The sequence below is a fragment of the Emys orbicularis genome, chromosome 25 (genome assembly GCF_028017835.1).
Source record: "Emys orbicularis isolate rEmyOrb1 chromosome 25, rEmyOrb1.hap1, whole genome shotgun sequence".
NCBI lineage: Eukaryota > Metazoa > Chordata > Testudines > Emydidae > Emys > Emys orbicularis.
In genome coordinates this window covers 10,050,611-10,074,196 of record NC_088707.1, presented here as the reverse complement: position 1 = coordinate 10,074,196, position 23,586 = coordinate 10,050,611, and positions in this window count along the sequence as shown.

Here is a 23,586-nt window from a genome sequence, read left to right as displayed (position 1 = left end):
ATAGGGGGTGGGGTCCCAGTGGGCGGTTAGGGGCGGGGGGTCCCAGGAGGGGGCAGTCAGGGGACAAGGAGCAGGGGGGGTTGGATGGGTCGGGGATTCTGAGGAGGGTAGTCAGGGGGCAGGAAGTGGGAGGGGGCGGATAGGGGCGGGGGGCAGGCTGTTTGGGGAGGCACAGCCTCCCCTACCCGGCCCTCCATACAGTTTCGCAACCCCGATATGGCCCTCGGGCCAAAAAGTTTGCCCACCCCTGCTATAAGTGATAGCAAATGGATCAAAGCAGATTACCTAGCAATAAAAAACACAAACTGAGCTTAACACACTAGATAGGTAGGATATGCAGGGCCGGCTCTGGCTTTTTTGCCGCCCCAGGCAAAAAAGCCTCCGGCCGCCCCCCCCCCCCCCTGTGGGGGGGGAGGGTGGCCGGAGCCCCGGGGGGAGGACGGCGAGCCCCGGCGGGGGCTCCGCTCTCCCCCCGGCGGCCGGGGGGAGGGCGCCAGGGGGGAGGGCGGCCGGAGCCCTGGGAGGAGGGCAGCGAGTCCCGGCGGGGGCTCCGCTCTCCCCCCGGCGGCCAGAGCGCCGTGGGCAGGGCGGCGAGAGGGCGGCGAGCCCCGGCTGGGGCTCGGCTCTCCCCCCGGCGGCCGGGGGGAGGGCGCGGGGGGGAGGGCGGCCAGAGCGCCGGGGGGAGGGCGGCGAGCCCGGCTGTGGTCCCGCTCTCCCCGGCGGCCGGAGCGCCGCGCCGCCCCCCTCCAGGTGCCGCCCCAAGCACAAGCTTGGTGGGCTGGTGCCTGGAGCCGGCCCTGAGGATATGAATTAGCAAATTCTCACCCTGGTGATAAACAGGCTGGCAGATTTTGAAGGCACAAGATGCCTTTGCTTTGCAGCTTGAGTTTCCCAGGTTTTCATACACAGGCTAAAAATCCCTTTAGCCCAGGGCCATCACTTCCCCCAGTTCAGTCTTTGTTCCTCAGGTGTTTCCAGGTCTGTTGTTGTAGGGAGAGTGAGGTACCATCATGATGTCATTTTCCCCCTTTTATATCTTCTTCCCACTTGCTGGAAAGCTCTTTTGCTGTGAGCTGGGTCAGACAGTTCCCATTGTGCAGTGCTATCTCTGAGAGGTTCCTATTGCACACAGTTCCTGGGGTAATCCTGGTGCTTGTTTGCATTTCCTCAATAAGCCATTAACATTGTTTGGCCTTTTTACTATTGTACCTGAAAGGCTACTTATGGGTGTTTTCAACCTCACGACATATTTCAGTAACACCTACTTAGCCAAACTTCATAACTTCACACACGACGATAGCACATACAATCCAATGAGATATTAATGTCTAGCAGATCAAGACTTTTAGAATGATACCTCACAAGACATACTTTGTTCAAAACATGACAGTGGTGAATAATAGGGTGCTATGTGCTATGAAAAGTCAGGCATTTTGCTATTATTTGAAGTATTTCTCTCCATCTATCCCAGGGAAAAAGGTTGATATCAGAGACCTGGACTCTCTTCTGGCTGAAATGGGGATGCACTTAACACAGGAGGAGCTCCAAGAAGTGCTGAAGCATGTCATTGTGGATGGTGAGCAGCATGGTACAGCGCTGTATTCTCTGTAGACCTAAACAACCATAGACGTAAACAATCTGTGAGCTCAAATATTTGGGGGGGGGGGAGGAAAATGTGTTCAAATCAGAACAAGAAGCTGAAATTTTAAAGTTTCCCACAAAATGAAAATTCAGAAAAAGTTCAGTTGGGGACCATTGAAACATTTCATCTCAATGTTTTCATTCTGGTTCATTTCATTTTTATTGCTGTATGAGATTAACATCATAGCTATAATATAGAAAACTGTAAAATAATATTTAAAATCATACTTTATTATCCTAGAAGTCAAAGAAAATGTTTCAGCGTTGTCCAAACCAAACACGACAACTTTTTCCCGTCAAAACTTCTGTTGAAATTGACCCGTTCCCATGAAATGTTTTGATTTCGACAGAATGACATTTTTCAGTGGAAAACTGTTCGGAACAGACCGCTGTCTCTTTCTGCCTGCCTGGCACTTTCTCTTTGCAGGAGATGGGAAGGTAAATGTGAGTGACTTTACGAAGAATGTGATCAGCACACGGAGGGCTTCCAAAGCTGAGAGTAAGTCAAGACCTAGTGATAAAGTTGGATGAAATGTGGTAGACCTATGCCTGACTCTCATTTCTGTATCAGCAGGGGCGCTGCCTATAGAAGGGATCTCAGGAGGTCATCTAGTCCAACCCCCGGCTCAAAGCAGGACCAATCCCTAACTATTTTTTTTTCCCCAGATCCCTAAATGGCCCACCCCCTAAATGGCTATCCCTCCCCCCAAAATCATCTGGTCCTTCAGCTCAAGTAGTGGAGGCTTTATGCTTTTAAATTGAACATTTCAATTGTCACTAGTGACGATCTAGCCATCAAGAAAGGAGGTTTTTTTCCCATTTTTCTGGGTGCCCCGAATGTGAAACCTATCCCGGTGCCCAGCACATGGTCTGAGCAACACGTACGTCCTTCTTAAACTCTCCACATAGGACGTGAGTAGTGTCCAGGCCCTTTGCACCTGGAAGGATTTCACCCAAATTCTCTGCTGCTTTGAGGGGAAGCCCAGGGACAAAACAGCCAAGAGAGTTGATTTATTAGGCCCGTTGCTAATACATTTACTGAGCAACACAACGAGCAGATCCAATCGCAGTCTGGCTACACTGAAGTCAGAGGTGTGACTGCAGCACATGCAGACCTACCCAAGGATAGCTCTGATCTTTCTCGCCCCAATAACAATAGCAGTGAAGCCGCGGCAGTACGGGCTAGTCACTCGAGTACATACCCAGCATCCTGGCTGGGCTCGGACAGCCCATGGGGCTGTAGCTTTGCGGTTATTGTTATTCACACTAGCTAGCTCAGAGCTAGCGTGGGTCTGTCTACATGTGCTGCTTGCAGAGCGGACATACCCTTCTGTCCAGTGTCCGGTCAATGTTCTCCAGCCATGTGAAACCTCGCTAGGATTTTAGCGTTTAATTCTCTGTCTCTCTCCCTCCAAGGGGACAGGGTTGCTACGAGTCACCTGGACTCCATTCTGGGCAACATGGGGATCTTTTTAACTGAAGAGGAGCTCCAGGAGGCGCTGAAGCACACGGAAATAGACGGTGAGCATTACAGATCTCTCTGGAGACACCTGTGCTTTCGTACTGATGCTCGTCCCAAGAGAGGGAGTTGGGTACATCCGTATAAAGGGATCTACTTCCCCTTGCTAATGCAGACCAAGAACCACTCTTGCTCAGTGCACTCTCACCCCATTCCTGTGGCACCATCAGCCAGATTTCCCTTTACACATGCTAGGCACTCGTATCCTCTGCACTTGAGTGGTTCTCAAGCCTCCTGTATGCGCCTTCTCTCACAAGGGCACAGGGTAAATGGGTGGGGCGGAGGGCAGCAGTGGGCGTGTCTGAGAACACACGGGCTGGTGCATGATCCTCATCACTTAGCAACATGTTCCCCATCAGGCTTCTCGCCACCTACTAGGCTGTAGTAAATAGGGAGGCTGCATAACAGGATTTGTCCTTGGCGTGTTTAACCCGCAGGACTCTGTGCCCATCTTCCAGGACGTCTTCTGGCGATGAAAATGCAGATCAATCCATTACAGCCACTTGTAGGGCTCAGAGGAGCCTTTTCCCTCCCCTGCCTCTCATTTCCTTTCCCCTCCCGCTCACCCCAGGGATGGAGGGGAAAGAGAGGAGAAAATTCTGTACCCCATGAAGTTCAAATATCTAATGCTAATTTCACTGGGCCCAACCATCCCTTGCATTTCACCATGTGTAGCCATTCATGCCCGTGCAAATTGGGTGTGAAATGCTACCAAAATGACTTATAGCCACTTTGCAAAGGAGAATTGGGCTCAGTCGCTTTCATTATTTGCACAAATTTAGGCCAAAATTTTCCATTCGGCAGGAAAGTCCAGCATTTCAAAAACGTGGGTTTGTTCCAAACTGGAATGAAAAGTTGAAATTTGTTGCAGAACGGAAAATCCGAATGAATTCTATTCGGAAACATCGGAAGATTTTGTTTCTCTAAGGACAAATCACTTGGTTTTGACCATGTGAAAATGTTTTGGTTTTGATGTGGTAACAATATCCATTTCGCTAATGTCAAAACATATATACTGTATTTTATTATATTTAATATTATATATACAATTAAATGAATATTTACTATAATAAAAAGTCTAAACAAAATGAATTGAAATGATAAAGTCGAAGCAAATAGCTTTACCTTATTGCTATGAAATGTTTTGACATTATCGAAACAAAATGAGAGAGTCAGAATTATTCACTTAGACGGTTTCCAATGGAAAATGTCCTTGAAATTGACATGTTCCCGTGGACTGTTTTGATTTTGACAAAAGTGCATTTTCCATTGGGAAAACTGTTCCTTGCGAATGTGCCAACCAGCTCTCCCGTTCTGCCTTTCTCTCTGCCTGTTCTCCCCTGCAGCGGAGGGGAAGGTGAATTTGAGTGAATTCATGAAGAGTATCCAGCGATTGTCCGAAGCGGAAGGTGAGTGACGACTGTCTAACAAAGATGGATGGCGGATGATGACCAGAAGGTGTCACATGCTGTTCAGTTTTCGTTGCCTTTCTCTGGGTGTATGTAAGACAATTATACAGCATGCAGTCTCCTGTGTCTTTTCTCTGTACATAGCTGGAGACCGGGGTATAATTCGATTTGCTGAAGAGTTTTGAGTCACTGGACTGATTGATGGTGCAATGATTGACTGGGCTGCACTCTTAAGGGTATGTCTACACTGCAATCCAAAGGGTGGTTGCCGCCCCGGTAAACACACCCAAACTAGCATGGCTTAAAAATACCAGTGTAGAGGCAACAGTCTAGGCTTCAGCCAAGGCCGTACAAGCCCATCCAGGGTGCTGAAGCCCTTGCTGTTGTATCTACGCTGCTATTTTTAGCCATGAATGCAGGGAAAGCTAGCGCCGGTATGTCTACCCACACCACAATCACCTCCCTAATTGCAGTGTAGACACACCCAAAGACAGGCAGGTCCTCATGTCTGAGCAAGGGTTAGGAAGAGATGCTGGGGAATCATAGAATATCAGGGTTGGAAGGGACCTCAGGAGGTCGTCTAGTCCAACCCCCTGCTCAAAGCAGGCCCAATCCCCAACTAAATCATCCCAGCCAGGGTGTCATTCTCCCATGGAGCTCGGCTTTTGTACTGCACGTGTCACCGTGGTATCTGCTTCACTGCAGTGGTGTTAAAGGGTTGCTGGAGGTGCTGACTTTCTGACCAGAACTAAAATGGAGGTCCTGCCAGAGCTGTGCAGTCCCTCCACCCCGATGATTTCAGTTTGTGAGCTCTGGGCATGTCAGGGCCAGTCGTACAGTCACTAACCACGGAGCAGGGAGCTCTGGTCCAGGGACGCTTTGTAGGATCATCAGCTGAGATTTTCAAAGCAGCCTAAGGGACTTAGAGGCACAGCTCCCATTGCAGTGAATGGCAGCACTGAAAACCTCAGCCATCCCCTCTATGGGCACACCTCGGGGCCAAAACCTGCAAGGGACAGGACGAGGCCTCAGCTGGACGAGGACCAGAGCAGTCCGAGTCAGGAATGCTGAGCGCCCTCCACTCCAGTTGACATCATTGGTGGGACCCTTTGGGTTTGATTCCTGTTTACACTGAGGTGGTTTTACACCACTCTGGTAGGGCAGAGGGGCCTTGAAATGAGTGTAAATGAAATGAACATCCACCTGGATGCCCTTTTACACCACCAGCAAGGTGGAAAGTGGCCTTAGGTCTCGTCTACACACACTTCATGCACTGAGTGAACCAGTTTGGAAACTGATTAAATTAAATCAGTGCAGCCCTCCTTGTGTGGACACGCTGAAATCCATCTGGGAGCCTTACACTGGTTTAGCGTACGTGGGTATTTTTTTACTGACTCGTGCCCTTTTTCCGTATAGCTCTCTTAATCCGAAATAAGAGCATCCACACACAGGAGTTGCATCAGTTTAGAAGCTGACTTTGCTACATCCGTGCACAGACTGTGTGTACGCCAGCCCTTGGATCTGTTATGTTTTGCACATCTCTAGTCCTGACTTTACACGGCCATAAAAAAATTCTTATGCCAGAATAGAGCATTCAGTGACCTGGCTAACTCTATGCTAGATAAAGGCCTTCCGAGCCCCTGGAATTCCCCCTAGTGTCAAATGGATAATGCTTCCAGCATTTACTGTCCTGAACCGGTGCACAGAATGACGTCTTCCTTAGAGACATGACACCATGTTATGCATTCTTTCCCCCCTCCTCTATCCAAAGGGGAAAAGGTTGATGTCGATAACTTGGACTCCATTCTAGCCAACATGGGGATCCATTTGACTGATGAGGAGTTTCAGAAGGCGCTGGGGGGTGTTACTCGTGGTGGTGAGTAATGTGGCATGTCCCTCTGGGTTCTTCAGTGGAGCCTCTGCTGGAGCTGGGAGGCGAGGGGTGTGCACACGCAGATTGTCAGTGACCGGGCTTAGTGCTTGGGGCAGGAGTCAGTCGTCAGGAATCGGAGCCCAGGGTCAGAGCCGGAATCAGAAGTCAGGAATCGGCGCCGAGGGGCAGGACCGGGTCACCTGGATGATGTATCCCAGCAGATTAGGAGCTGCTGCAATAAATCACACAGAGGCAGTGTTTCGTTTGAAAGTCAGATTCCCCGGACGGCTGGTTTAACAGTGTAGCTTGCAGAACGCAGCCTGCAGTGTAGCTAACTGCACTCTCTAGACCCAGCCAACACTGGAGTGGACTGATGTGACCCGGCTGCTAGACTCCGGACTCTCCAAGACCCGCAGGGACCACAGAATGGATTCTCCACAAATGCTACGGGCCCACGGCAGGAGCAGGATCTATCAGAATCCTCCGCAAATGCTTTGGAGCTCGGTTGCCCAGAGCCTGGCTCTGCTGCAGGCCCAGATTCCAGGGTTGCACGTGTGCACGAGTGTTCTGACAAGTGCACGCACATTTGTACAGGGTGTATGCACGCGCACGCACGTGTCAGAACACGCAGGGCTGGTGTCTGCCTAAGGGATAGCTGATCCATTTCAGCTCAAACCCTCCACTGTGTGGGGGATGATCCCCTCTGGGATTGTTCGCTTTTAGTCCCTTTCCTGTGTTCCCACAAGTCCCATTTCCTCTTCTCCAAGCACGTTTTGTTGGCACATTTCCTGCTTTTTAGTACGGAGGGACAGCAGTGTGAATAAATCACTAACCCCCCCGCGTCGAGACGCAGAGAACTCGCCCCCTTTCCCAGCCCCACCTCGCTGTCCGGTGAAAATGTCCAACAAATCGTGGGGAAATCCCCATTTCCCTTTGCACATTTTCATGGGTTTTAGTACTAAATACACCCTGGGTATGAGTTGCCCCTCACTGACACTGGGGCAGATCCTTCCTGCACTGAGTGCAGTGGAGTGACTCCTGATTCACCCTTGTCTGAGTTCAGAAACGGGCCTAAGTCCTTTGGCGTCTTTGTCTGCAAAGATTCCCATGGACATCACCAGGCCTTGGATCTGGCCTTTGGAGCGTCTGGCTGAGACTGGGACACGCAAAGCCAGTGCAAAGAGGCCCCCAAGTGAATGTGAATTATATTTACACTCACTTTCAAGCTTTCCTTGTGCTGCCAGAGCAATGTAAATAGGCCGCAGCCTGTGGGCATGTCTGCCCTTGGAGCTGGGGGGTTTGATTCCTAGTTGGAAGAGTGTAGTAGGGTTGAGCCGGGACTCTGCCCTCCGAGATGGAGGGGTGCCACACCGGCTCACTAAAGTGCAGACAGTCCAACCTCAGGTCCCTTTACGCAGGGGCTGAGCGGCTCACAGTTCAGGAGCTCAGGCCCTTAGGTAGGGGCTGAGCGCTAACTAACCGTCTAAGCAGGCCCAGGCCCTGGATCGGGGCGGGGCAGAAACAGTCACAGCTCACGCCCTTTTGGGGCAGGGGTTGAGCAAACAAACAGTTAAGGAGCCCAGGCCCTCCGGTGCAGGGGCTGAGCAGACAAGCAGTTAAGGCGCGGAGGCCCTGGGTCAGGGCGGGGCACAAACAGTCACAGCTCAGGCCCTTGGATGCAGGGGCTGAGCAGACAAGCAGTTAAGGGGCTCAGGCCCTCTGGCGCAGGGGCTGAGCAGACAAGCGGTTAAGGGGCCCAGGCCCTGGGTCAGGGCGGGGCGCAAGCAGTCACAGCTCAAGCCCTTTGGGGCAGGGGTTGAGCAATCCAGCAGTTAAGGTAAGCCCAGGCTCCTACACCTGAGCGTCGGGTGAGGGGGAAGCCTGCCACCCGTGCGGGGTGGCAGGGGGGGACGCAGGCCCACCCACTCCACTGCGTTCCAGCCCGGGGCCCTAGCAGCGGTTACTGTCGCTGCTGGTCAGTGGGGTGTCCTGACCGAAACACACTGACATCGGCTCACAGGCCTCTGCAGCCTGACCGGGGTCGGCTACCCCCGGGCTACTTCCATGTTCCCCCTCGGGGCCTACTTCCTTGGCGATGCCGGGTTCGGGCCAGTCCAGGAGCATCGGTTCCTCGGGTGCGGGGCTTGGGGGCCGGGCCGGCAGCTCTCCCCCAGGGTAGCTGGCACGGGGCAGGGTTGGCCAGTCCTCCTCGGGGTCCGGGGCAGGCTGGGCCAGTCCTCCTTGGGGTAATGGGTCCGGGGCAGGCTTGTCCAGTCCTCCTCGGGGTAACGGGTCCGGGGCAGGCTGGGCCAGTCCTCCTCGGGGTAACGGGTCCGGGGCAGGCTGGGCCAGTCCTCCTCGGGGTACCTGGCGAGAGGGAGGCTTGACCGGCGCGGGGCGTTAGCAGGCGGCCTGCGGCTGTCTCCCAAGCGGGAGCTCGGCCCGGGACGTCTGCTCTCTCTGGCGGTCTGGCTCTCACTGAGCTCTGCTGGCGGGCTTTTGTACTTCCGGGTTGGGGCCGTGACCTCGGAGGGGCGGGCCTCGGACCCGGTGGCTCCGCCCACGCTGGGGTTGGAGGAAGCTCGGCCCTGTCAGAGACGGAGGGGTGCCACACCGGCTCACTACAAAGAGAAATACACTAGGTCGCATGGAATGTGTGAGAAATACTCACTAGTGCTAAAAATAGAGTGTAGCCGTGGCAGCACAAGGGGTGGGAGGAGCTAGCGACCCAGAGTACCGGCCTGGGGCCTCAGACAGGTACATACTGAGGGCGCTAGCCACTCCTGCTGGTTGTGCCGCCGTGGTCACACCCAGTTTTTAGCACGCTCGCTCAATCAGCTCTGGCATGAGTCTGTCTCCTCCAGCTGGGAATCACGCCCCCCAGTGCCAGGGGCAGACGTAGCCTCTATCTTGCCATCTGTCTCTGATCTGCGTTTCGTCTTGCAGCGGACGGGAAGGTGGAGTTGAAACACTTTATGGAAAGCGTCATGGGCACCCGGCGGCCTTCCCAGTGTGAAAGTAAGTCAGGGCGACTGCAACCCAAGCGGACAAAGCCGCGTGTCAATGGAACAATCACTGCACCTATCAGCATGGCATTCCACGCCTGTGTGGGTGGCACTGGATTCCTGCTTTATGATTGGCCGGAAATGTTGCCTCAGTACTGAGACCCATGTGCCTGGTGGCACAAAGATTCACACACGCTGGGATTTTCAAAGGAGTTAGGGTTCGACCTGGGAGTCGATGGGCGTTGGCATCTAACTCCCTTGGGTACATTTGAAAATCCAGGCCCAAATGGCAGCCTCCCCGGAGAAGCCATTATCCTCTGGGCACTTGTTGGGAGCTGGGGACATTTAACCGTCACTTCACTCCCTGTTTTTTTTTCATTAGTTGTCCCACGAGTTATTTGGTTCCTGGGTCCAGTGGTCCCTCCCGCTAGGCTGGGGGAGGGGCCTTTAGAAGTGGGCGGGCAAGCCCGCCCATTTCCCAGTTGGTACCAATATGGACATTCAGCACATTGCGGGATGTGGTCCTAAGACAGCCCAGAACCAGTACCCCTGCATGGTTCCATCTTTGGGAAGAGTTATTTAAAGGCACAGCCGAGCCCGAGCCCCAGCCCCTGAGGGCCGTACTCCATTATTACTCTCTTCTTACTCTGGCAAACCTCCCCAATGATTAAATCTTCCCCACCTATCCTAGGGGATACGGTAGATCTCCAGAACCTGGACTCTATCCTGGACAGCATGGGGGTCCATTTAACCAATGAGGAACTGCAGGAGGTGCTGAAACATGCTACTGTTGATGGTTAGTCTTTCAAAACGCACTCTGTGTTCTTTGCCGGGGAGGCGGGGACACACCCTGAAATCAGCACAATTGATGGTGAGGATCTGAAATCCTGGTTGTGCGTTATGCTTGCCAAAACCCAGTGGTGTGATGTGTGCACGATAGGCAACAGAGATGATACATCTGTTTAAAATAAATCCTGGGCCCGGATTCTGCTCCCACTTACGCTGGGGTAAAGCTAGGTCATGCTGCTGCCACCAGAGGACGGACTGACTGATTCCCATTTACTTTAAGGCAGCTTTACCCCACCTTGGCAGTTTAAAGGAGCCTTAAAGTTGGATTACATTTACATTTGCACCCACAATTAGAATAGTGTCAAGTGACCAGGGCTGGCTCCAGGAACCAGCGAAGGAAGCAGGTGCTTGGGGCGGCCAATGGAAAAGGGCGGCACGTCCGGGTCTTCGGCGGCAATTCGGCGGCGGGTCCCTCAGTCCCTCTCAGAGGGAAGGACCCGCCGCCGAATGGATGCCGCCGAATGAACCGGCGCGGTAGAGCTGCCGCCAAAGTGCCACCGGTCGCGGCTTTTTTTTTTTTTTTTCCGTTTCGCCGCTTGGGGCAGCAAAAAAGCTGGAGCCGGCCCTGCAAGTGACCATAGTGTCCATGAGACTCTGGCTTAGTAGAGTTCATCTGGATTGACACCCCTGGAGAGGGGATCGTGATCTGACCCTTTTAAATGTCATACCCTCCCTTTTCCGATCCTAGAACTCTGACCCCTTTCAAGGATTCCATCCGTTTTTCTTTTAGAAAGAAGAAAGTTCTTAGTCACTTGCTAAGTGAAAGTGTCTCCATCCAGTGCTAACTGACCTGAACTACAGCAATTCCCATCGGTCTCTGTGTACTTCAGTGTGTTGCTTCCTTTGACTCTGAGCTGTGCTTTATCTTGCAGCCAATGGGAAGGTGAATTTGGGCGAATTTATGAAGGGGGTGAAGACTATCCAGAAATTGCCCCCAGATGAGGGTAAGTGAGAATCTAATAATACAGATGGATAGATGGGACTGCACTGAATGAGGTAGGAGGCAAATGGGGGGGAAAGTGCTATGTGATCAGGTAATTAATCTCCATCTCTGGAGATATTTAAGAGTAGGCTAGATAAATGTCTATCAGGGATGGTCTAGACAGTATTTGGTGCTGCCATGAGGGCAGGGGACTGGACTCGATGACATCTCGAGGTCCCTTCCAGTCCTAGAATCTATGAATCTATGAATTAAAGGCTATCTTCTAATGAATCCACATAAGGGGGCAGAGTTAAGGTTACTTAAGCGACCTCAATTGCTGCCTTTCCTCACTCTAGAGTATCTGACTTAGTAACCTTAGGCTTTGATCTTGCAAATATGCACAGGCTCCGACTCACTTGCATGAAGTCTCAATGAAGTCACAGGGGTGAAGTTAAGCACAAGCTTTAGTGTTTGTGGGATTGGGGGCTTACTAGTGTACCTTTAACTGAAGTTTTTGAATGTAGCAATAATAATCCATGTGATACATTAGTGAGCTCTCCAGGATACAAACCTAAGAGAAACCGTGCTTTCAGATAACTACGTATCTAAAACATAGGGGCTGGGCTGTGTGAAACAACGGCATCAGTTAACTGTCTTGGAAAAATTAGCCAGAAGGGCAGGATTTTTAATGGGTGGATTCTTTCCACTTCAGGTTTTTTCTTGATCGTGTTGGGAGTTCTTGCTTTATTCAGTGCCGAACTTGAATAGCATATGATAAGTTCTCTGTGGATTTGCAAAGAGGCCGAACGATTTCAATGCCAGCCTAAAGGACATCAGAGAGACACTACCATGTTGTCAAACATAATGAATAACCAGCACCAAAAGCCAAATTCCCTGCTGTAACTCCCTTAGACTTCAATGGAATTACACCACCAGCTCATAGTCTTTTAAGGTTTCAGTATCACTTACCATGTAGTACAGACAGGAAGGATGATTAGTGGCTAAAGGATAGATCTAGAAGCCAAGACACCAGGCCTGTACTCCCCACCTCTGCTACAAACTTTGAGCCAATCGCCTAATGATGTGTGACCTTGAACAAATCACTTAAACTCGCCGTGCCTCAGTTTCCCTTCCCAGGGCAAGTGTGAGATTTATTTGACGAATGTGTGTAAAGAGCTTTGAGATCCTCACATAGAAGCGGCTCGAGAAAGACAAAGGATTATTGATATTATTTCTATATCATCAAATCTCTCGCGCGTCCTGGCTGCCCGAAGGGGAATAGTGCCTAGCTGAGTTGTGCGGGATGACTGTTAAATGTACAAGTCATGAACCAATGCGGATTCCAGTGTTATCTCCTCTCCGTTCCCAGAGGACAAAGTGGATGTGAGGAACCTGGACTCTGTGCTGGCCAACATGGGGATCCATTTAACCCAGGAGGAGCTGCAGGAGGCGCTCAAGCACAGCCCCGTTGACAGTGAGCATGTCCACTCCCACTCTGGCTCCGTTTGTGTTGTCAGAGCCGCGCTGTGTGGGGCGAGGCCTCCTGCTGCCAACGTGGTGGTGGGCGGAGGCGGCGGGGGTGGCTGCTCCTTCCTAGAACTGCCTGGGCATGTCAAAGGTGCTAACTCCACCCTCGCCTCACCCGACTTCCCCCTTAGACCATCAGGCTGCTCTCTCTTGAAGCCAGCTCTTATGGCCTCAACTGGGTAGCTGGGAACAACCACAGCATTGAGGTTCTCAGGCCATGGCCTTTGCCCCTCCGGCTATTCCCCCCCATACACCCTCTGTGTAGGAGGCTGCAGTGGGGCTGGGCCATAGAGCCAGGACTCCATGTGGCCATTTCTTGGGTGCCCAGAGGTTCCGGGGTAGCTGGAAGCTGCCTTTGTGACACGGGGATGCTATAAAGCAGGAGGAACAGAACCCGGAATCCCAGGCCTTACACACTCATCTGCTTCCCTGCCCATGGCCATGTCCGGCCCTTGTCTCTGAGTGGTGCTTTCCCTTGCAGGAGATGGGACAGTCGGCCTGAGCGCGTTTATGAAGAGCGTGATGAATACGCGGAGACCGTCCCAGGCGGAGAGTAAGTGAGAACAGATGTGCTCTCTCAGCACTCAAGGCTGATGTGTCCCCACCCTGGCAGTTGGCGAGCGGTGTCGACGCGGTTAAAGTAGTACGCGGCGGAACTTGCATATTCTCTGCCCAAACCAACCCTGAGGTCCTCACTCCATTATGACACTTTCCTGACCCAGTCAAGCTGCCCCGTTGACTAAACTGTACGTCTTTCCCATGTGTCCTAGGGGATAAAGTGGATCTCCAGAACCTGGATGACATCGTGGGTAGCATGGGGCTCCATTTAGCCAGTGAGGAGCTGCAAGAGGCGCTGAAACATGTGACGGTTGATGGTTTGTATTTCGAATCTTGCTCTGTGTTCTCTAGCAGGGGGCTTGACATCAGCAGAAACGATGGTGGGCGTTAGAAACCTGCATTCCATGTAGAATGGAGGAAGTTCTACATAAATTATGGCAATTTATCTCCTTTCTGTGCTATTCAACCTGAATTTTAGCTACTCAACCTGCCCCTCAGCCTCTGTGTTCTTTAGTGTCTGTCATTTCCTGTGACTCTGAGCTGTGCTTTACCTTGCAGCCGATGGGAAGGTGAATTTGGGCGAATTTATGGAGGCGGTGAGGACTGTCCAGAAATTGCCCCCAGAGGAAGGTGAGTGACCATCTAATAATCCAGAGAGGTTAGAAGAGAGTGACCTGAATGAGGCTGGTGTCCTCTGGAAAAAATAGGGTGTCATCGTGTAGTTAAAAACCACTTTTTAATGAATGGGCAGAGTTAAGGTTACACCAGAGCCCTTAATTCTGGCCCTTCCTCCCTCTTGAGTGCCTGACTTTGTAACCTTAGGCCCTGATCCTGCAAACATGCACTGGCTTTGCTTTTCGTACATGAAGTCTCCTTGAAGTAAAGTTAAGCACATTCAGTACTGTTTGTAGTGTTGGGGGTCATAATAGCATTCATTTACCAGAGGATTTTGTATATAGTAGTAATAATACTTGTGATATGCTAGTGAACTGTCGAGGATACAAAGCACAGAGGGATTGTGCTTACCGATAACTCCTTATCTAGGACAGATTACTATTATTATTATATTATGATTCATAAATTGCCAAATCTCTCTCTCACCCTGGCTGCATGTAGGGGAGTACTGCATAGTTTAGTTGTCTGGGATGATTGTTAAACATTCAAGTACTGAACAAAGTGCAGATTCCAGTATTTTCTCTCTGTTCGCAGAGGACAAAGTGGATGTGGGGAACCTGGACTCCATCCTGGCCAACATGGGGATCCATTTAACCCAGGAGGAGCTGCAGAAGGCGCTGAAGCACAGCCTGGTTGACAGTGAGCATGTCCACTCCCATTCTGGCTCTGTTTGTGCGGCCGGAGCTGTTGTGTGGGGCGAGGCCTCCTGCTGCCAACGTGATGGTGGGCAGAGGCACTGGGGGAGTCTGCTCCCTCCTAGTGCTGCCTGGGCTTGTCAACGATGCTAACCCTGCCCTCACCTCACCTCAGCTGCTCTTCCTCTTTAGATCTAAAGGCAGCTCTCGCTTACAACCCGCTTTTTTGGCCTCAAGGGGGCAGCTGGGAACAGCTAGAGTGTGAAGATTCCCAGGCCATGTTCCTTCCCCTCCAGCGATTCCCCCAAGGAGGCTGCAGTGGGGCAGGACCATCGAGCCAGAACCCCACGTGGCCATTTCCTCTGTGCGCAGGGATTCCCGGGGAGCTGGAAGCTGCCTTTGTGCCATGGAGGTGGCTATAAAACAGGAAGAACAGAACCCAGAATCCCAGGCCCCACTCGCTCAGCTTCTGTGGCCTTTGTCTCTCAGTGTTGCCTTCCCTTACAGCAGACGGCAAAATCAGCCTGAGTGCTTTTATGGAGAGCATGATGAGTTCGCGGAGACCCTCCCAGGCGCAGAGTAAGTGAGTACAGATGCTCTCTCTGCACATTCATTATTGGTGTGCCCCTCCCCGGACAATAGGAGACGGGTCTAGATGAGGGTTAAAGCAGGGGGGACCTTGCACATTCTCTGCACAAGCCAAACCCTGAGGTCCTTACTCCGTTATTACTCTCTCCTCACTCAGGCAAAGCTCCCCATGGTCTAAATTATAGGTCTTTCCCATGTAACCTAGGAGACAATGTTGATATCCAGAACCTGGACTACCTCCTGGACAGCATGGGGGTCCATTTAACCAATGAGGAGTTGCAGGAGGTGCTGAAACATGTGACCATTGATGGTGGGTATTGGAAACCTCACGGTTTTGGGGGGGGGGCCTTGATATCAGCAGAATTGATGGGGAACCTTTGAAATCCTGCTGTGTGTGAGATGTGTGAACAATAGGGACAAGCGTCTTCTCCCACTTATGCTGGTGTAAATCTGGCATAACCCCACTGACGCCAGTGAACTGGTTGACTGATGCCCATATACACCAAGGCCAATTTTCCCCACGCTCGCAGTGTGAAGGGGCCTTAAAGTCAGACTGAATTATATGTGTACACCGACTAAATCAATGTGAAATGACCGTCATGTAAATGAGACTCTGCTCCAATGGAGTTAATCTGGATTTACGTCACTGGATACGGGAGCAGGATCTTGCCCTTTAAATGTCGTACCCACCCGTTCCCGATCCCAACACTATGACCCCTTTCCAGGATTCCATCCCGTTTCTGTTTTGAATGAAGATAGTTCAAAGCAACGTCCGTGAAAGTGTGTCTTCCAGTGCTACCTTACCTGAACTATAGCAGTGAGCTCAATGCCGCTCTGCCTCTTTGTCCTTCTGTGTGTGTGTGTGTGTCATTTCCTTTGACTCTGAGCTGTGCTTTACCTTGCAGCTGACGGAAAGGTGAATATGGGTAAATTTATGAAGGAGGTGAGAAAAGTCCAGAAATTGTCCCTGGAAGGAGGTGAGTGAGAGTCTAATAATACAGATGGGTAGTAGGTGAAAGTGGTCTTAATGATGCAGGAGCCCTATGGGGGAAAAAGTGTTATGTAATCGTGTGAATAAAGACATTTCCTAATGAAGCCACACAATGGGACAGAGTTAAGGTTACATCAGCAACCCTTAATTATGGCACTTCTAACTCTTGAGTACATGACTTTGTAACCTTAGGCCTTGATCCTGCAAATGGGCATAGACTTGACTTCTCACATTAAATCTCATTGAAGTCCCATGGGTACCATCCATTAGCATTTGTGGGATTGGGGCCCTATTAACCTTCTTTTACCAGAGATTTTCGTATGTAATAATAATACTTGTAGTGCATGACTAAGCTCTCAAGGATACAAAACTAAGAGAAACTGCACTAACGGACAACTACTTATCTAGGATGTTTTGGCTTGAACCAAAGGATTCAGTTAACTATCATGAAAAATTAATTAGAAGGGCAAGATTCTTAATGGATTGGATTCTTTCCACTTCATGCTTTTTCTTAATGATGTTAGCAGTTCTTGCTTTATTAGGTGTACAAGCTGCATAGCGTATGATACATTCTGTGTATTTGCTGAGATGCAGGATGCTTTAAATGCCATCATAAAGGATGTCAAAGAGGATAAGGGGTTTGGGGCTAAATACGTTGCAGAATTTTTCTAACATAGTAAATACGGGATGTGTAGGGCTAAATTCAGCCCTGCTCTTACTCCCCTTGGCTTCTGGGGAATTACACCACCAGCTCATAATACCCAAGGTTTCAGTGTTATTTAGCAGGTCGTGTACAGAGTAAAAGAAGTGTTTTGCCCATATGGATAGGTCTCCAGGCCAAGGAACTTGGGTTCTCTTCCAACCACTGCTGCAAACTCTTGAGCAAAACTCTTTATGTCATGAACTAATCATTTAGTGCCTCGGTTTCCCCTCCTATAAAATGGAGATAATTCTTCCCTGTTTCCCAGGGCAAGTGTAAGATGTATTTCACTAATCTGTGTGATGTGGTTTTAGATAGTCAGATGGAAGTAGCTAGAGAAAGGCAAAGGAATGTTTTTTATTATCATGGTTATATTCTCGACTCTCCATCCCCATCCTAGCTGCACGTAGCAGAATAATGCCTAGTTCAATTGTTTGAAATGTTTCTTTAAAGACCAAGTGCGGTCTCCATTCCCGGAGGACAAAGTGGATGTGGGGAACCTGGACTCCGTGCTGGCCAACATGGGGATCCATTTAACCCAGGAGGAGCTGCAGGAGGCGCTCAGGCACAGCCCCGTTGACAGTGAGCATGTCCACTCCCACTCTGGCTCCGTTTGTGTTGTCAGAGCCGTGTTGTGTGGGGCGAGGCCTCCTGCTGCCAACGTGGTGGTGGGTGGAGACGATGGGGGTGGCTGCTCCTTCCTAGAACTGCCTGGGCATGTCAAAGGTGCTAACTCCACCCTCGCCTCACCCGACTTCCCCCTTAGACCATCAGGCTGCTCTCTCTTGCAGCCAGCTCTTATGGCCTCAACTGGGTAGCTGGGAACAACCACAGCATTGAGGTTCTCAGGCATTAAGGTTCTCAGGCCATGGCCTTTGCCCCTCCGGCTATTCTCCATACACCCTCTGTGCAGGAGGCTGCAGTGGGGCAGTGACATAAAGCCATTGCCCCAGGTGGCCATTTCCTCTGTGGACAGGGGTTCCCTGATGGCTGGAAGCTGCCTTTGTCGCACCGAAGTGGTCTAAAGCAGGAGGAACAGAGCCCAGAATCCGCGGCCCTGCTTGCTCAGCTGTTTCCCTGTCCATGGCCGTGTCCGGCCCTCATCCCTGAGCGGTGCTTTCCCTTGCAGGCGACGGCAGAGTCGGCCTGAGTGCGGTTATGAAGAGCGTGATGAGTACGCGGAGACCCTCCCAGGCTGAGAGTAAGTGAGAACAGACGCTCTTTCTCCACATCCATCCCTGGTGTGCCCTGTTCCGGGGAAAGCCTGGTGCCGGCGCCTTCCTCATAGACTCAAAGACTTTAAGGTCAGAAGAGACCATTATGATCATCTAATCTGACCTCCTGCACAACGCAGGCCACAGAATCTCACCCACCCACTCCTGTAACAAATCCCTAACCTATGCCTGAGGTATTGAAGTCCTCAAATCGTGGTTTAAAGACCTCAAGGTGCAGAGAATCCTCCAGCAAGTGACCCATGCCCCACGCTGCAGAGGAAGGCGAAAAACCTCCAGGGCTTCTGCCAATCTGCCCTGGAGGAAAATTCCTTCCTGACCCCAAATATGGTGATCAGTTAAACCCTGAGCATGTGGGCAAGACTCACCAGCCAGACACCCAGGAAAGAATTCTCTGTAGTAACTCTGATCCCACCCCATCTAACATCCCCTCACAGACCATTGGGCATATTTACCTGCTAATAATCAAAGATCAATTAATTGCCAAAATTAGGCTATCCCATCATACCATCCCCTCCATAAACTTATCAAGCTTAGTCTTGAAGCCAGATATGTCTTTTGCCCCCACTATTCCCCTTGGAAGGCTGTTCCAGAACTTTACTCCTCTGATGGTTAGAAACCTTCGTCTAATTTCAAGTCTAAACTTCCTAATGTCCAGTTTATATCCATTTGTTCTTGTGTCCACATTGGTACTGAGCTTGAATAATTCCTCTCCCTCCCTGGTATTTATCCCTCTGATATATTTATAGAGAGCAATCATATCTCCCCTCAGCCTTCTTTTGGTTAGGCTAAACAAGCCAAGCTCTTTGAGTCTCCTTTCATAAGACAGGTTTTCCATTCCTCGGATCATCCTAGTCGCCCTTCTCTGTACCTGTTCCAGTTTGAATTCATCCTTCTTAAACATGGGAGACCAGAACTGCACACAATATTCCAGATGAGGTCTCACCAATGCCTTGTATAACGGTACTAACACCTCCTTATCTTTACTGGAAATACCTAACTTGATGCATCCCAAGACCGCATTAGCTTTTTTCACGGCCATATCACATTGGCGGCTCATAGTCATCCTGTGATCAACCAATACTCCGAGGTCCTTCTCCTCCTCTGTTACTGCCAACTGATGTGTCCCCAATTTATAACCTGCATCTGACCTCAGCAGCACATGCAACTGCCTCAGTTTCCCCTTTTTCTGCCTGTGCAAACACAGTTGTGAATAAAGGACAGGAATTTTCCGCTGAGAAAAACACATCAAGTGCCAGCGTCTGCAGATCCCTTATCATTGTAAAATCACTTATTCCAAAAACCCCAGTGTGAAACAAAGGAACACAGCAGCTCTTCAATCCCATCCTCAGGTCCCTCACCTGAGCGTCATTAGCCACTCGGTCTCAGTTCCTTTGGCCTCTGTTCCAGGCCCCCGCTCTCCAGGCCATCCACCTGAGAGTCCCAAGGCCCCCTCTCTCCCACGAGTCTTCTCCGGTAGCCCAAAGTCAGGCCTCCCCTGAGAGGTCTCCCTGCAATGTTCCACTCCCTGGCTGCCTGCCCTGCGAGTCTAATCCCTGCTCCTGGGGACCTTTCTCCAGAGTCAACCCCTTCTTGGCCCAGCATGGCCTGACCAAGCTGGTTCTTCCCCTCATTCTTTGGGGCCTTTGCATGAGCCTTCCTGCAGTTTGGCCGGGATCCCCAGCTCTCGCCAGCCCTCCCAACGGTTTTCCTCAGAACGTATCACCGACAGTTCCTGATACTGCTCTCCTTCAGCCCTCCTGCAGCGCTTTCCTCAGGTGACTCGCTGCCGCTGTTCCTTTCTCTCCTGTGTTCCCAGGGTCTGTCTGCACTGTTAGTAGAACACACGTTAGTAGCCCCTGGCTTTGTTAGCCTAGGGCTTGAATCCCCAGGCTAGGAACTGTTGAACCCTGGGTTCCAGCGTCTACACTGCATTATGTGGGCCCGAGTCCAACCCACCCACATCCCAGACTTCCTAGCGCCCTCCAAAACCGTGGCTGCTTTAGCCCTTTGTTCATGGTGCAGGGTGGGTAAACTTAACTGTCCCGAGGACAAAAGTAAGTCTGCCTGGGGGATTGTGGGATATTTTTGGCAAACTCCCAGAGCCCACATCCACTGGGGCTGCGTCTATACTGCAAAGCACTAGGGCTTGAACCCTGGATCCCAGCTTGGCTCAGGCTCTGACCATCCACTGCGATGGGCTGCTGGGTCCAAGCCCTGGTGTTAGCACAGTTTGTGTGTAGACGGAAGGGGGGTTAGTCTTGAGCCTGAATTTAAATGGCAGTGTAGATATGGCCTCTGACAGCTCTCACCTGCGTCTTCCTGACATTCTCTCTCTCTCTTTCACTGTCGGCCCACTGTATGTTATTACTCTCTCCTTACTCAGGCAAAGCTCCCCATTGACTAAATTAGACCTCTTTTTCCCATGTATCCCAGGGGATAAGGTTGATCTCCAGAACCTGGATTCCATCCTGGACAGCATGGGAGCCCATTTAACCAATGAGGAGCTGCAAGAGGCATTGAAACATGTGACTGTTGATGGTTTGTATTTCAAATCTGGCTCTGTGTTCTCTAGCAGGGGGCGTGAAATCAGCAGAGATGGATGGAGAGCATTGGAAACCCTGCTGCATGCGTGATTTGTGCGTGTAAAAAGAAGTGATGTGATGTGTGCACAATAGGGACAAGGGACAGTTGATCCAAGGCCCAGATTCTGCTCCCACTTACACTGGTGTAAATCTAGGTAACACCACTATTACTAATGGATTGATTGGCTGGGTCTCATTTGCACTAACGCCGCTTTATCCCATCCTGTCAATGTAAAGTGGCCTTAAAGTAGAACACGTTTATATTTTTGTGCCACGTGTAGAACAGTATAAAGTGATTGTGTAAATGAGAATTGGGTCCAACAGGGTTAATCTGTATTCACACCAGTACAAGTGGGCTCAGGATATGGCCGCTTGAATTTCACAAGAATGGCCAGATGGGCTCAGACCAATGGTGCATCTAGCCCAGTATCCTGTCTTCCGACAGTGGCCAGTGCCAGATTCTTCAGAGGAAATGAACAGAACAGGTAATCATTAAGTGATCCATCCCCTGTCATCCTCTCCCAGCCTCTGGCAATCAGAGGCTAAGGTCACCCAGAGCATGGGGTTGCACCCCTGACCATCTTGGCTAAGCCATTGTTGAACCCATCCTCCATCTTTCATACCCTCCCTTTTCTGATTCTAACTCCATGCCTCCTCCTCCTCAAGGATTCCTCCAGTTTTCATTTACAAGGAATAAAGTCTCTTGTCTGACCTGAATTTAGCAGTGATGTCCATTCCCTTCTGCCTCTTTTCCTAGTGTCTGTCATTTCCATTGACTCTGAGCTGTGCTTTACCTTGCAGCGGACGGGAAGGTGAATTTGGGCGAATTTATGAAGGAGGTGAGGGCTGTCCAGAAATTGCCCCCAGGGGAAGGTGAGTGAGAACTTAATAACACTTATGGTTGGTAAAGTAGAGTACACTGAATGAAGCAGGAGAAAGTATTATGTGACCGTGTAATTAAAGATTGTCTCCTAATGAAGCCACACAAGGGGGCAGAGTTAAGGTTATGTCATGAACCTTAATTCAGACATTTCCTACCTCTTTCTTGAAATGAGAGTAGATGAAAGTGCAACTATAGCGCTGTTAGTGAATAGTAACAGGGGGTCCACTCCGCCAATTAGTGCATGGCAGGCTAGAGAGCTGTAGATTTACACGCCAGCTTACTGCGCACTAACCATCTGTATAGACAAGCCCTGAGTTAAGTATTGTGAAAAACTAATTAGAAGCGGATTCTTCCCCCTTCGAACTGAATAATGTATTACCTGTTTCCTGGGTATTTGCAAAGATGCAGGAGGATTTCAGTGCCATCCTAGAGGATATCAAAGAAGATGATGGTCACAGAGCCATTTGCCTAGTTGTTTTAATTGATCTTCATGTTGTTTCCGTGGCTGGCTCTGGGCTTCCAGCTGCACCATGCAATTCTTCTCAAAGCCATGGGCTCTCACCCTTACAGCATAACGCCATGCAAAACGATCCAGCACCAGCTGCTCAAAGGTCGAATCAGAAATGTTCGTTTGGGGCAGGTTTTGTCTTTGTAGCATTTCATCTGCCCTCCACGCGTACAGTTGCTTTAGCTTAATTCAGAATATAAGACTTTGTTTTCATAGATGGGTCTCGGGCATTCGAATTACAGGGCGAGTCCATCTCAAGAGGGAGCAAATCAAATGTGTCTCGATGCCAGCCCAACCAGCTTTCACCTCTTTTATCAAAGGGGATAAGGAGTTTGTGTCTAAGATACATTACCAAAGTTTTCAAACATAATAAATAACCAACACCTAGGGCTAGATTCAGCGCTGCTATAACTCTTATACTTTGCGGGAGTTACACTACTAGGTCATAAAGCAGTGAGCTTTTTTCCCCTTTGTTTGTACAGTGCCTAGCACCGTGGGGTCCTGGGACGTGACTGGGCTCCTAGGCACTACAATAATATTTTTAAGGTTTCAGTATTCCTTAGGAGGTAGTGCAGAGAGGGGAAGGACTGATTTGCACATATGGATAGGTCTAGAGGCCAAGACACTTGGGATCTCTCTCTTCCTGTGCTGCAAACGCTTGGGCAAATCACCTAATTGTGTCTGACTTTGAATAAAAATGTAATTGCTGTGCCTCAGTTTCCCCTCTTGTATAGCTGATGATAGTTCCCTTCCACCCAGAATGGGTACAAGTTTCATTTCACTATTCTGTGTGTAAGATAGAGAGAAAAAACAAAGAATTATTGTTTTTATTATTAATATTATCCTTATATTGCCAAATGTCACTCCCCAGCCTGTCTGCATGTAGGGGAAGAAAGCCTGGTTTAGTTCTTCAGGGTGATTCTTTAATGTACGACTAATGAGCCTATGCAGAGTCCAATCTTCTCCTCTCCGTTCCCAGAGGACAAAGTGGATGTGGGGAACCTGGACTCCGTGCTGGCCAACATGGGGATCCATTTAACCCAGGAGGAGCTGCAGGAGGCGCTGAAGCACAGCCCTGTTGACAGTGAGCATGTCCACTCCCACTCTGGCTCTGTTTGTGCAGCCAGAAATCTTGTCAGCGCCCTGTTGTGTGGGGCGAGGCCTCTTGCTGCCAATGTGGTGGTGGGCAGAGTCGGCTCCCTCCTGCTACTGCCTCGGCAAGCCAAAGGTGCTAACCCCATCCTCCCCTCACCTCAGCCAACCTTCCCCCTTAGACCCAGAGGCTGCTCTCACTTACACCCAGCTCTGATGGCCTCAAGGGGGCAGCGGGGAACAACTGAAGCTCTCAGGTTCCCTGGCCACAACCGTTCCTCTCCAGCTATTCCACCCTATGCCCTCTATGTAGGGGGCTACAAAGGGGGTGGCATAGAGCCATTACCCCACGTGGCAATTCCCTCTGCCCGCAGGGATTGCCGGGGAGCTGGAA